This window comes from Pteropus vampyrus, unplaced genomic scaffold, assembly GCF_000151845.1.
Source record: "Pteropus vampyrus isolate Shadow unplaced genomic scaffold, Pvam_2.0 Scaffold2, whole genome shotgun sequence".
In the NCBI taxonomy this organism is placed as follows: Eukaryota; Metazoa; Chordata; class Mammalia; order Chiroptera; family Pteropodidae; genus Pteropus; species Pteropus vampyrus.
In genome coordinates, this window is record NW_011888783.1 from 16,118,248 (window position 1) to 16,130,665 (window position 12,418).

Genomic DNA, 12,418 nt, shown 5'->3' on the forward strand with positions numbered 1-12,418 from the left:
TTTTCCCAGCACCATTTATTGAATAGACTGTCTTTACCCTATTGTATATTCTTGCCTCCTCTGTCATAGGTTAATTGTCCATATAGGTGTGGGTTTATTTCTGGGCTATTTTGTTATATTGATCTATGTGCCTGTTTTTATGCCAGTACCATGCTGTTTTGATTACTATAGCCTTTGTAGTATTGTTTGATATCAGGTAGTGTGATATCTCCAACTTTGTTCATCTTTCTCAAGATTGCCATGGCTATTCAGGATCTTTTCTGGTTCCATGTAAATTTTTGGATTATTTGTTCTAGTTCTCTGAAAAATGCTGTGGTATTTTGATCGGGATTGCATTGAATCTATAGATTGCTTGGGGTAGTATGGCCAAAAAATGGACAGTTCCTGAATCTCCTTCATAGTCTATGAATATCCTGATCCACTTATAAATTAGTATCTCAGTAAAAAAGCTTTGTGTCGCAATTAGGAAATACAAAAAAAGAAGGGACTTACTTGACCATATAGGCAGCACTTCACAGAGTTCTCGACCCACACATCTGATCTGGTACTGACTTTGCAGATTTTTTCATCTCAGCTGATCCTGTGTGTAACACTTCCCTAACTTTGAAGAGTCTAATTTGTAAACTAGAAGGCAAGTTTTTTCATTTATAGTAGAAGATGTTCCTGACTTGTTAATAATAAATGGTGGTTAAGGGCCATACTCAGGAGTCAGGAGATCAGGGTTTGAAACCTGACTATACCACTTTTTAGTTATATGACCCTGGTTAGGCAACTACTCTGAGCCTGCTTGCTCAGCTGTAACGGGGATAATAGGACCTCCCTCATAGGGTGGTTGTGAGGGTTAAGTGAATTTATACATGTAAAATGCTAAAACTGCTTAGTATCTAGTAAGTGCTTAGTAAATGTTAGCAATTCTTTTAACTTATAATTGGAGTACTTTCTCTTAGTGTCCCTATCCACTCAAGAGAGAAAATTATAAAACTGAAAGTTGCTTGGTGAATGTAAAATTAGAAGACAGAAATGTGAATGTTCTTTAGGAAATCACTTCCAAAACCTCTAATGGATGTCCCTCACTGAGAACACCTCTGTCTACCTGATCACTAAGTTGATTTATTAAGTCCTGCCTCTGTATGGACACAGTAAAAAGATAAATAATTATGGTGTTTCTTCTAAGGACATATAAGAATGGGGGATAATGGCGGGAGAGGGGGGTGGTTTGCCTATTTAGCATCTCAGACTTCTAAGCTCTAGGATGTGCAACAGTTCATAATGAAACATGTCACATGAGTTGGGATTCTCAGATCCAGCTCTTCCTTTCACTCTGAATTTATGCTTCCCAAACCAGACAATGGCCTATTTTGATGCCATTCCAGGGGAACTTTTCATATGTGTATTGGCCATCTGTCTGTCCTCTTTGGAGAAATGTCTATTCAGGTCCCTTTGTAACAAGCCCAATTCTTATATATTACACATAAGAAAACTATGAAGCATTTTTTCTGGAGTTATCTAAATACGTGCCCTGCAGAAGAAATATTAATATTTTAATGTTGCTAAAGAATATTCTGAAAGAGGAAATTGTTGGATTGAGTGATAAATGTCGACATTTTACTTATGCAGGACTTCATGTAAGTAAATCACTGAATTTTCGGACTGAAAATATCATTTGAGAATATCTTGTTTAACTCACCTATTCAGAAGTTAATGAGGAGCAGAAATATTAAGTAAATGCTAACTAGAACTATGTGATAAAATAATAAACTGTGTTGCAAAGGTTAAATTAAAAATTAGTTATTTGGAAGTTAGAACTAATTTTCTGTGAGAAAATTACTAAATTCGCAGTGTAGCCACTGGAAATTCTATTCAGCACAATGTAACTGGAAAGGGTAAGGAAGACCAGACATCTCAACTTGGCAACTGAGGCCACTGGTGATCTGGCCACAGGCTATTTCTCTCTCATTATTTTATATATATCTATTATTATTATTATTTCCTCAGTTTTCTCTCTCATTATTCCTTTTCTTGTAAAGATACAAATTAAGTTGCTTCACCAAAATTGCACAGCTCATTATTTCCTCTATCAAAAAAATAATAAAACAAATGACTCTCCATAATTTCAAAACCAGTACAGTACAGCATTATTCGTATTGAATGACCCATATTGGCCTTAATGAATAGATAGAATTTGGGGAGAGTAGAATGAAAATCCTGTCAGCCTGGATTATATAAACTTGAAAGCTTTCAACACTCCCATGCTTTTCTCAATCTAGCCTAGGATATCCATGAGCAGTTTCTAAAAATAAATGATTTGGGACAAGTAGAGATGGGAAAATACCCAGCAGATGCATGTGATTTCCTGTTTCTTCACCTTACTCTCTCTTCTCCTAATATAAGAATCATAAAGGAGTATTTGTCCTAAGGAAATGAGGAATGTGGAAATTTGAAGGAAAAAAAAAACAGCTTAAGAAGTATCCTACTCAGTGAAAATATACTGTCCCTCGACCTGCTATGGTGTAGGAGATGCTCTGTATTTTTATCTGGGGAGCAGTCACTCAGATGTATACATAGGTAAAATTTCATCAAGCTGTACAAGATTTGTGCACTTTATATAAATTATACCTCAATTTAAAAAAAAATGTATTCTTCAATTAAATGCCCTTATGCACAAAGCATTACTAGCAATATTAAGTCTTCATAAAGCACTTCTATACCTTAAATTTTTGAAGATGTTGGTTAGAGATGATAACATATAAACTGCATACAAAAAATTTGTTAGTGCTTAATATGGCCACGTTTCACAATTTAACAGGATGTTTATTTCAGAAACTATAATAAAAGACTGATTCTCATAAATGAGAAGGTAAATTATTTTCTGTGATCTAAACTGAAATCTGTATCAGCTATAATAAGATTCAATCATAATAGTAAGAACAATTGGAAACAATTTAAATGTCCATCAATATAGGAAAATGGTGAAACAAATTATAATACATCCTTGTAAAAGAATGCCTTTGGCCATTAAAAAGAATAAAGTACATCTATATGAGCTGGCATAGAAAGATTTCTCACATTGCTTTGCAAAAAAGTAAGTGGCAGAACAATGTGTATAGTATGATCACAGAAGTGACCTCGGTTAACTGGTGTGTACCCTTCCAAATAGTTCTCATATTTACATGTATGTAATACATCTATACATCAGGGATTATAACAAAGAGCTATGCAGTTTTTCACTTAAGTAACTGAATCAAAGATTTGAAGGCAATGTAAAAATGCATCTAGAATTACGTCATATCTGAGAACTTTCCTGCCAAGACTGAAGGAGTAAAAAGGATCCAGCCATCAGAAGAAGTTGTGTACAAGCATTCCAGGCAGAAGGAGCAGCAAATGCAGAGGCTGCGAGACAGGAAAGACCTGGTGTTTGGAGAAACAGACAGGAGGCCGGGGTAGCTAACATGTAATGAGGACAAGGTTCTCAGTTACTCGGGATGTTGTTTGTATGATATAGTGCTGGAATTTTATTCTAACTTGAATGGATAGCCACTAGAGGGTTTTAAACAAGAGAGGTATATGATCCGATTTTTATTTTTCAAGATCACTTAGAATCTTGACCCATCTGCCATCTTAACCAATCCTCCCAGTCATGAGAGCCAGCTGTGAGGGAGAAGCAAAGTGCCGGCTGACATGCAGAGGGCAGATGGAGCAGAGACCCTGGGAGCAGGAGAGAGGGATGTCAGAGGCCAGAAAACTACACCGGCATGCATTACTGTCCAGGGCAGCACTGTTCAATAGAACTATAATGTAAGTCATGTATGTAATTTAAATTCTAGCAGCCACATTTTAAAAAAATAATTTACCTTAATAATGTATTTTATGTAACCCAATATATCCAAATTTTTATCATTTTAAAACGTAATCAACCTAAAAGTTATTGAGCTTTTAGATTTTTTTCTTTCATACTAAGTCCTCAAAATATGGCGTGTATTTTATACCTACGACATATCTCGATTCAAACTAGCCACATTTTCTGTGCTCAACAGCCATATGTGGCTTAGTGGCTACTGTGCTAGACGGTCCAGGGCTTTACTTGTCCCCCTGAGGAATTTAGCCTGAAATCTCCTCCCCATCTGATTTCAATAGATCTCATAAAAAACCCACTTTGCTCAGACTGGTTGTAGTTTCATTTAAAGTTGAATGTAAAAAGTATATGATAAATCCTCATTTCTGGTTTGTCGTTTGTTTTAAGAAAAAAGTTCAGGGAACTTACCGACAGTAAAGGAGAGCAAGGGAGAGACCAGTTATAGGACCATCAATGAGACTGACTCTTAAAACTTAGACTAAGTGGAAATGGAGAGTTGTTCTGCTTGGCCTGATCTGCTTGTTGGAGGAAGAATTAAAAAGACACTGAGGGATTAGATGAGACGAAGGAAGGGATACCTCAAGAATCAAGAATGACTCCCAGGTTTTTAGGCTGAGCAACTGGATACATGACGGTGCCATTTACTGAGGTGGAAAAGACTTAGGGGAGCAGCAGGTATGAAATGTGCGTGCAGAGATAGGAATCAAGAATCTATTTTAAATGTAAGTGACACTACCTGACTTCAAGACTTACTATAAAGTTACATTAATCAAGAAAGCATGGTGTTGATGGAAGAATAGACAAATAGATCAATGGCATAGAATAGAGAGCCCAGAAATAGACCCACGTACATGTAGTCAACTGATCTTTGACAAAGGAGCAAAGGCAATACAATGGAGCAAAGATAGTCTTTTCAACAAATGGTGCTGGAACGACTTGACATCCATGTGCAAAAAAAAAAAAAAAAAATCTGGACACAGACCTTACACTCTTCACTAAAAGTACCTCAGAATGGATCACAGACCTAAATGTAAAACACAAAACTATAGAACTCCTAGAAAATAACGAGAAAATGATGACCAGATGACCTTCGGTATGGTGATGACTTTTTAAATACACCACTAAAGACACAATCCATAAAAGAAAGAATTGAGGAGCTGGACCGAATTAAAAGTAAAAACTTCTGCTCTGCAAAAGACACTGTCAAGACAATGGGAAGACAAGCCACAAATTGGAAGAAAATATGTGCAGAAGACATGAAGAACTGTTACTCATATATAAGAAAACAACCCACACTGAAAACATTTAAAATGCACCTTTAAGATGCTCTTTAAACACCCTTGGTAGATATTTAGTTGACCATTAGCTGCATTTGTCTGAAGCTCAGAAGAAAGTTTGAGGCAGCAGATACATAAATTGAGAATCATCACTCCATGGATGGCATTTAAAACCTGGGGACTAGAGTAAATCACCTAGACTAGAGGGAGTATAGAAAGACAAGAGGAGAGGGCTCAAGAATGAGCGTGGTGCAGATGTCAGGGAAAGGAGCAGGGGTCAGCCAAACAGGCCCAACAAAGCTGCTAAGGAGGTAGGAACAAGCCAAGAGACTGATGTTAGAGCAGCCACAAGGCAGAGTTTCACAAAAAAAAAAAAAAAAAAAAGCAAATGCTGCTGAGCAGTTAAAAAAAATAAAGATAATGATGTGCTGGTTGATCAAGTCCTGTTTCATTTAAAAGAAAATTTGGATTACTCTTTTGAGAAGTTTTGCCATAAAGGGAATAAGAGAAATAAGGTGGAGGCCAGAAAGAGGTGTTCAGGCAAAAGGGTTTGCTGGGTAGGTGGGTGGGCAGGTAGGTGGTTTTGGGTTTTTAGCAATGGGAAATGGTAGAGCATGTCTGAGTGTTGTTGATAGGAATGCTCCTGGAGAGGAGAGTTTGAGGCCGATGGGGCAGGAGAAAGGAAGAGACAAAAGAAGCAGGATCCTTGAGAAGCTATGGGGTGAGGGGGTTGTAGGATGAGGAATGCAGGTGCAGGGCCTGGCCTTGAGTAAATGCAGGAATGCTTCTTCCACTGGAATAGAAGACAGGGAAGACATGGGTAGATGTGTAGCTTGTTTTCATGGTGAAGTTTGAGTCAAAACCATCAGCAGAGAGGTGTGGAGAGAATAGGTTTGAAGGGAAAGTAGAAGCTTTCACACAGCCCTCTTTGACTTGCCCTTCGTTTTTTGTTTTTTAGCCAGTGTTCCATGGTTAGCACAGAATCCTGGAAGCTCTATACGTTAACCCTTTAGTGACTGGATTGTGGGAGGTGGAGGAGCCCTCAAGTTTCGAGTCAACCATCAGCGGCTTCCAAAGGATTCCAGCATTTCATCCACGCAGACAGGGCGCTGCCCAGCGAGTGTCATCTGGGGGAATGAGCCTCATGCGCCTGCTCTTTTCCTTGTTACAGGGACTGGGAGACACCAGCGTTTACGGTCACCGCTCATAAGCTCTGCCTTTTATTTTTCTATGATTGTGGTAAGATTTCTCAATTCTTGCTCTCAGGAGGCCTACCAAGTCTGAGCGGTTTCTGTTTAGAGCAACTACCCCACGAAAATGTTTAAGTCTCAGTAGAGAATAGCAGGCATGGCTACTGCTATCGATGCTATAAATGGGGGAGCGGCGTGGAGATAGGGGGCAGGGTGTCGTGTACTGTTCACAGCCTTTCATTTCAATCCTTTGAAATCCCACGAAAGTGTAGACAAGAGAGCAAGCACATCTTGAACTTTCGAGGCTCTTGCCTGAGTGGATTTACTAACCCTGTTTACTGCTCCCTCTCTGCCCGCTCTGAGGACACTTGTCGTCCAGCACTCTTTTTGCTTTGAACAAAGCCTCCTAGTTTGCTGCTCTTCTGATCACAGCATGAGAGCAAGCTTATTTGCTTTGGTCAAATTTTGTGTGTAAATGATTTCAGCCATTGGCTTATTGTATTTGTGTCATTTTGGGGTGAATTCCAGGGACCTCGAGACACCATTCCTTTTTTACTTGAAAATAAATTTAGATTTGGCCAAGTTTTATTTCCTGAGAAGGAGCCTGTCTTGTGGTTTAACTCCTACAAAGCCACATACAATATCTGGTTTGAGGTATTTATCCGATTTAAACGATGTAACAAATGAAAGACCTATTTCCTTTTTTATGCATCCTTTGAGTAGCAATGGCCAGCTCAGGCATTGGGACCAAGGTCCTCCCTTTCGCTTGCTGATGCCTCCAAATATCACAAACACTGATTGTTTACCCATAACTTTCTCATATACCCAGCTCACCCCCTTTTCCTTGCTAACCAAATCTCAATTTTGTCCATAGAGAGTGAGAGTGCCCAGCTCCAGGAAATGAAGCATCGTTGGTTTAAACTCATCCCGTAATCTCTCGTCTGCCAGGGGTAGGGATAAGGAGGTGACCCAGCTCTGACCTGTGAAATATGAAGAGGTCTCGGGAAGGGGCTTGGCAGAGCTTTGGAGGGATAATTCTTCCCTGGTTAAAAAGAGAGAGACAAGAAGAGATGGCCACTGTCATTCTCCTCCTGCCATGAAGATGAGGGAGATTCCAGGCTCTATGGACATCATTCCTTTTTTTATTTGAGAATAGATTTAATAACTGTGTTAATGGAGTTATGGAAAAGGAAAGCCAAGAGACGAGCAAAGAAGCGTCCCTAACTGTTGTTAGCCAATGCTGGAACAGCCTCCCTCCAGACTCTTGTTTTGTGCAAGAATTAAATGCCCTCATTGTTGAAGCCACTTTTAGTTAAGTATTCTATTACTTGCAGCCAAAAGCCTCCAGACATATGTGAGTTCACAGAACTTACTATTCACAAGAGCATTTATAACTAACATTCTTTGTCCCGACTCTGCATAAACGATTCCCCGTCTTCTGCTTGGCTGTGAAGCAACAGTTCCTTAACAGTTCGTTAAAGTTAAAGATCCAAAAGTATTATAAAACCAGAGTGTTTTAATTCTTCTGATTTTCTAGCACACTTTGGCTAAATTGAATAATACATATAAAATGATTTTTCAATAATTCTTCTATAAAAAAAGAGAATGTCAGTATTCCCAAACAGCCATTTTAGAGTTTTCTTCTTTAAAATGTTTTTCAACTTTTCTGGCTTAGAATTTGAGTTCTTAATTCAGTCAGCCTTGGGGAATTATTGGAGACCAACCATAAACAGCCTCTCCTGTTGACTAAGGCAGTCACTACATTTGTTGTTTTATTGCTCACCTGCATTAGTAAAACTTATTTGTCCATAATTTCAGCATGTTTTCCATTTTTATTATGAGAGGCTTAAATTTGTTCTGGATCTAATATTTATCTCAGTTTTTCTCCTTTCCAACCCATTCATATCTTCACACCTTGTGTCCCTCAAAATGCAGGAATATGGCCAAGCCTCATTTTGGGGACTGCTGGGTCAAATTGGCCAAAGACAACACTATCAGTTATAGAATTAACTACCAAATGTATATCTTCAGTTTACCAGGTTTTCTGTTTTCCATATCTTTGCCCAAGAGTACAATTAAAGTGTTTGTGTTAAAACCAGCTCCAGGAAATTCCTGACATTTTGTAATAAGCAAAAACATTCATAAACTAACATTTGCTCAGTGCCTAAAATAAATCATGCAACTAGCCTAAATGGAATAAGCACAACTTCTTCTCATTCTGAGTTTTAGTTTTTAAGTTGGCTAAGGCAGATTTAGTTATTGACAGTATATACAAGCCGATTTGCTAACTACATGAATTGGTGTGGAGGTGGGGGATGGGATGTGTATTTCTGGGTCCTGGGTGAGCAGGAAAGAGTGACAAAAGAACAGTGACCAAGTTAGGACATGAGTACTTCTAGTAAATTAAGTCGATGCAGAATTTGTAGGCCAATGAGCATTTCCACAAGTGGTTTATTGAACCTATTTTCAAATTCCATGTAGAGCACTGATTGCATCAAGCAAGATGAATAATTTATCTCCTGCATCACTGAAGCAAAAACCATTAGTGTAAAACTTGTTTATTAAATTCAGCAAGCACGTATGAGCCAGGCCTGCATCAGCAAGTCCTCGAAGAAGCCTAGGATAAGGAAGAGGGGTTTCCAAGTTGTCTCATTTAGACCCACAGGATTTTAATTTATGGAGGTGACTGAGTGACAGCACAAAGAGCCCAATGCCTTTGAAGGAAGATTGTTACTACTTACATTTCCCAAGAGAAGGGAGCATGCCACACTGCACAGGGCCACATGGGGAAGCATCAGTTTGTGGTCAGCAGGCAGAGGCAGTGAGGGGAAAGCAAGGCTCAGAACCGTTACTGTTTCCCACAGGAGACACGAGGCGAGGCAGAGGGAACAGCCTAGGACTGGCTAGTTTGAATGATGTCAGCAGGCTCTGGACTAGAGAGGTGGCCTTTATCTGTGTACTACCTGGTCCTAGGTAAGTTAAACAGGGAAGTATTGGTTTGGTGTGTGAGAATTAGATAAAGGAGGTGATTGGGAATATGGACTGGTAATTGGTTGGAGGGTTTGTAATATGATATTCATGTACCCACAAAAGCTGGCTCACAGGGGAGATGTAAATAACTTTGGTTCTTAGTTTGGCCCGATGACTAATGGATGCCAAATAGATGTATAGAATCTAAGAAAACACAGAACAAAAATCCACGTGATCAGAGTGTCTCAGTGCAAATCAGTCCTCATATAAAAACACTTAGAAACTATACTACATATCAATGAGCACATGGAAAGCTAACCACATAGTTTTTTGAGGTTTTAATTATAAAAGTAAAAATTCGACCTTGCAGAAAGAGAGGTCTGGCCTTCACCCTCAGCTTCTGGGATTAATCTATGTCATACCTGATATAGTTATCTTTGTTAAGGGCAGGGGTCTCCAACCCCTGGGCCATAGACCAGTGCCGGTCTGTCGCCTGTTAGGAACTGGGCCACACAGCAGGTGGTGCATGGTGGGCGAGCCAGAGAAGCTTCAACTATATTTTCAGCTGCTCCCCAGCACTAGCATCACCGCCTCAGCTCCTCCAGATCCTCAGGCATTAGATTCCCATAGGAGCACTGGTCCCTGGTGCCAAAAAGGTTGGGGACCTCTGGTTTAGGGCACAGAATGGCCACACTGGATCTTAGGGTGGCAGTGGCCTCTTCATAAAGACCAGGTATAATTTAAGGTAGGGCTTTGGGTCATGTAGTATCTGACATCCTGCAGGCTTCAAGAAGATGGGCAATCAATGAATCATTCCTACATCATGAAACCCTATTAAAAACATCAGACAGTGATGCTCACATGAGCTTCCCCAGTTGGCAGTACTCCATGTGCATTGTCACACATAGATGCCAGGGGTACGATGCATCTGAACTCCACAGGAGAGGACACTGGAAGCCTCACATCTGAAACCCTTCCAGACTCTGCCCATGCATGTCTTCCTTTGGTTGACTTTAATCTGTATCATTTCTCTGTAATAAACTGCGACCATGAATATAAAAACTATCTGTCAATTCTATGAGCCCTTCTAGTAAATTTATCAAACCTGGGGGTGGTTTTTGGAATCCCCTCAAACATACAATTCGGGTCAGAAGTAAAGCTAGTCTTGGGAACTGTGACCTGAACTTTTGCAGTTTGTCTGCTTCGAGCAAAAAGTATATACACATGCACTGTAGATAGATGATAGGTACATGATGATAGATAGATGATAAATAGATAGAATGATAGATGATTGATAGATGATAGGTAGATGATAGATAGATAGATAGATAGATAGATAGATAGATAGATAGATAGATAGATAGATGATAAATAGATGATAGATAGATAGATAGATGATAGAGATAAAATTTTAAAGTAAAGAAAGTATTCAGTAAAATAATGGAAAGCTCTTCTCCCTTCTCTGGCTTTCCCAGTCCCAGTTCTCCAGAGGATCCCACTGTTAACTATTTCTTTCTGGTTTATCTTTCTAGACATTTTCTGCACAAATTTAAACATATATACACTATTATTTTTCATCATAAATGAGACTGCTCTGTAGCCTGCTCTGAAACTTCCTTTCATCCTTTCTATTCCATGAGAGGTCTTGGCCCTACCCCTGTGCTTTTGGATAGCTGGATGGTGTTTGGATGGCTGTACCATCATAAGAAGAGATTCAAGTCTCAGGTCTTGTCAGATCACATGACTTCACATACGTAGAGCTCTTAGTTGACACAAAATCAGCAACCACTCCATGTGTTTGTTACCATTTATTTGTTTGTTTATTTAGCCAGCCCTCTACTATGTGCATGGCTATTTCTAATTTTCCCATTACTTCTAACAGAGCTGCAATGGATATTCATTCACATTTAGAATAAACTCCCCGGGAAGGGAATCGCTGTGTCCAAGGGTCTGTACATTTAACATTTTGCTAGATGTCAAATTGCTCTCTAGAATTGTATCAGTTTACATTCCTACCCCTTGCCTGTGAGATGCTTGACTCTCCTTACTCTCGATTACTGAGCATTATCAAACTTTTTAGTCTTTAGCAGTCTAATAAGGTTTTAAAAATTGTACCTCTCTGTAGTTTAGTTTGCATTTGTTTAATCATTATGAAGTTGAATATCTTTTTTATATATTCATTTACTTTATAGTACTTTTTCTTCTAGCTGCTTAATTGATGAGCTTTAATTTTCTATTCGATTTAAGCAAACTTCTTATGTCATTTGAAACTGATGCCTTGAATGAGAATTGGGCAAAATGAAAGATACCAGGATGCTTTCCCAGCGAGCATTCCACACCATCATGACTCCCACTACGATTTTAAACTTCCTAAAAAAGCAAAGCAAAATGAAAAACAATAGGCTGGAAAGAGGTACTAATTTTCTCTCATTGATTGAAGGGCTTTTGTTTGTTTGTTTATTCCTCTCAACTAAATAGAAATCATTCCCTTCATTTCAGCTTATATCCATTTCTCCAGCGTGGAAACCAACCCACCAAGAACTGAATTTCTTGATTCTTTAACTTAAACCAACCCAATAAATAAATGTTCTGTTATTCCTCACCCAACATAAGTGGTGGTAGGTAGCAAACTGGTAACAACTTTGATGTGCATTGGTAAGTTTTTTGCACTTTTTATAAGGCTGGATTACTTTACTAAAAGCAGGTTGACTTCTATATTGTTCTAAAGATACATTCCTGATTTTCAAGTGAATCTAACATTTTACAAAGAACATTTGGGTAATCTCAGGAATTTTATTTCTCCAGAAAAGGAGAGATTCCAAAACGTGGTCCTGCCTTTCTTCAGATCTTTTCTTTCAAAATTGACCTCTCGAAAGCTTTCCAAATGGGGCTTCTTGTTTTTCAACCTCTTCCTTCCTTCTTCCCCATTTCTCGGAGCTTATAACAATCAGTATCTAATTAAACATATACTGGCTTGTTTCACCTATTTATATATAGCTATATCCATCTTTGCTCTCCTGCTAAGTTGTAAAACTCCTATAGATTAGGTACTCTGTTAGTTATAAATTTCTACATAACAAATCATCCCCAAATTTAGCAGCTTAATAACAGTAAACATTTATTATCTG

At 38.8% G+C, this 12,418-nt stretch overlaps 1 long non-coding RNA gene across 2 annotated transcripts; it reads left to right on the forward strand.

Annotated features, from left to right (window-relative positions):
• Positions 1–248: 248 nt before the first annotated feature.
• Positions 249–11,941, forward strand: LOC111738257. 2 transcript variants are annotated; one of them, XR_002779788.1, is made up of 4 exons: positions 249–3,795; positions 6,089–6,369; positions 11,538–11,703; positions 11,790–11,941. It is a non-coding gene; the product is annotated as an uncharacterized LOC111738257 (long non-coding RNA). The 2 variants fall into 2 exon arrangements; XR_002779786.1 differs by lacking the exons at positions 11,538–11,703; positions 11,790–11,941 and having other exon boundaries at positions 6,089–8,517.
• Positions 11,942–12,418: the final 477 nt, after the last annotated feature.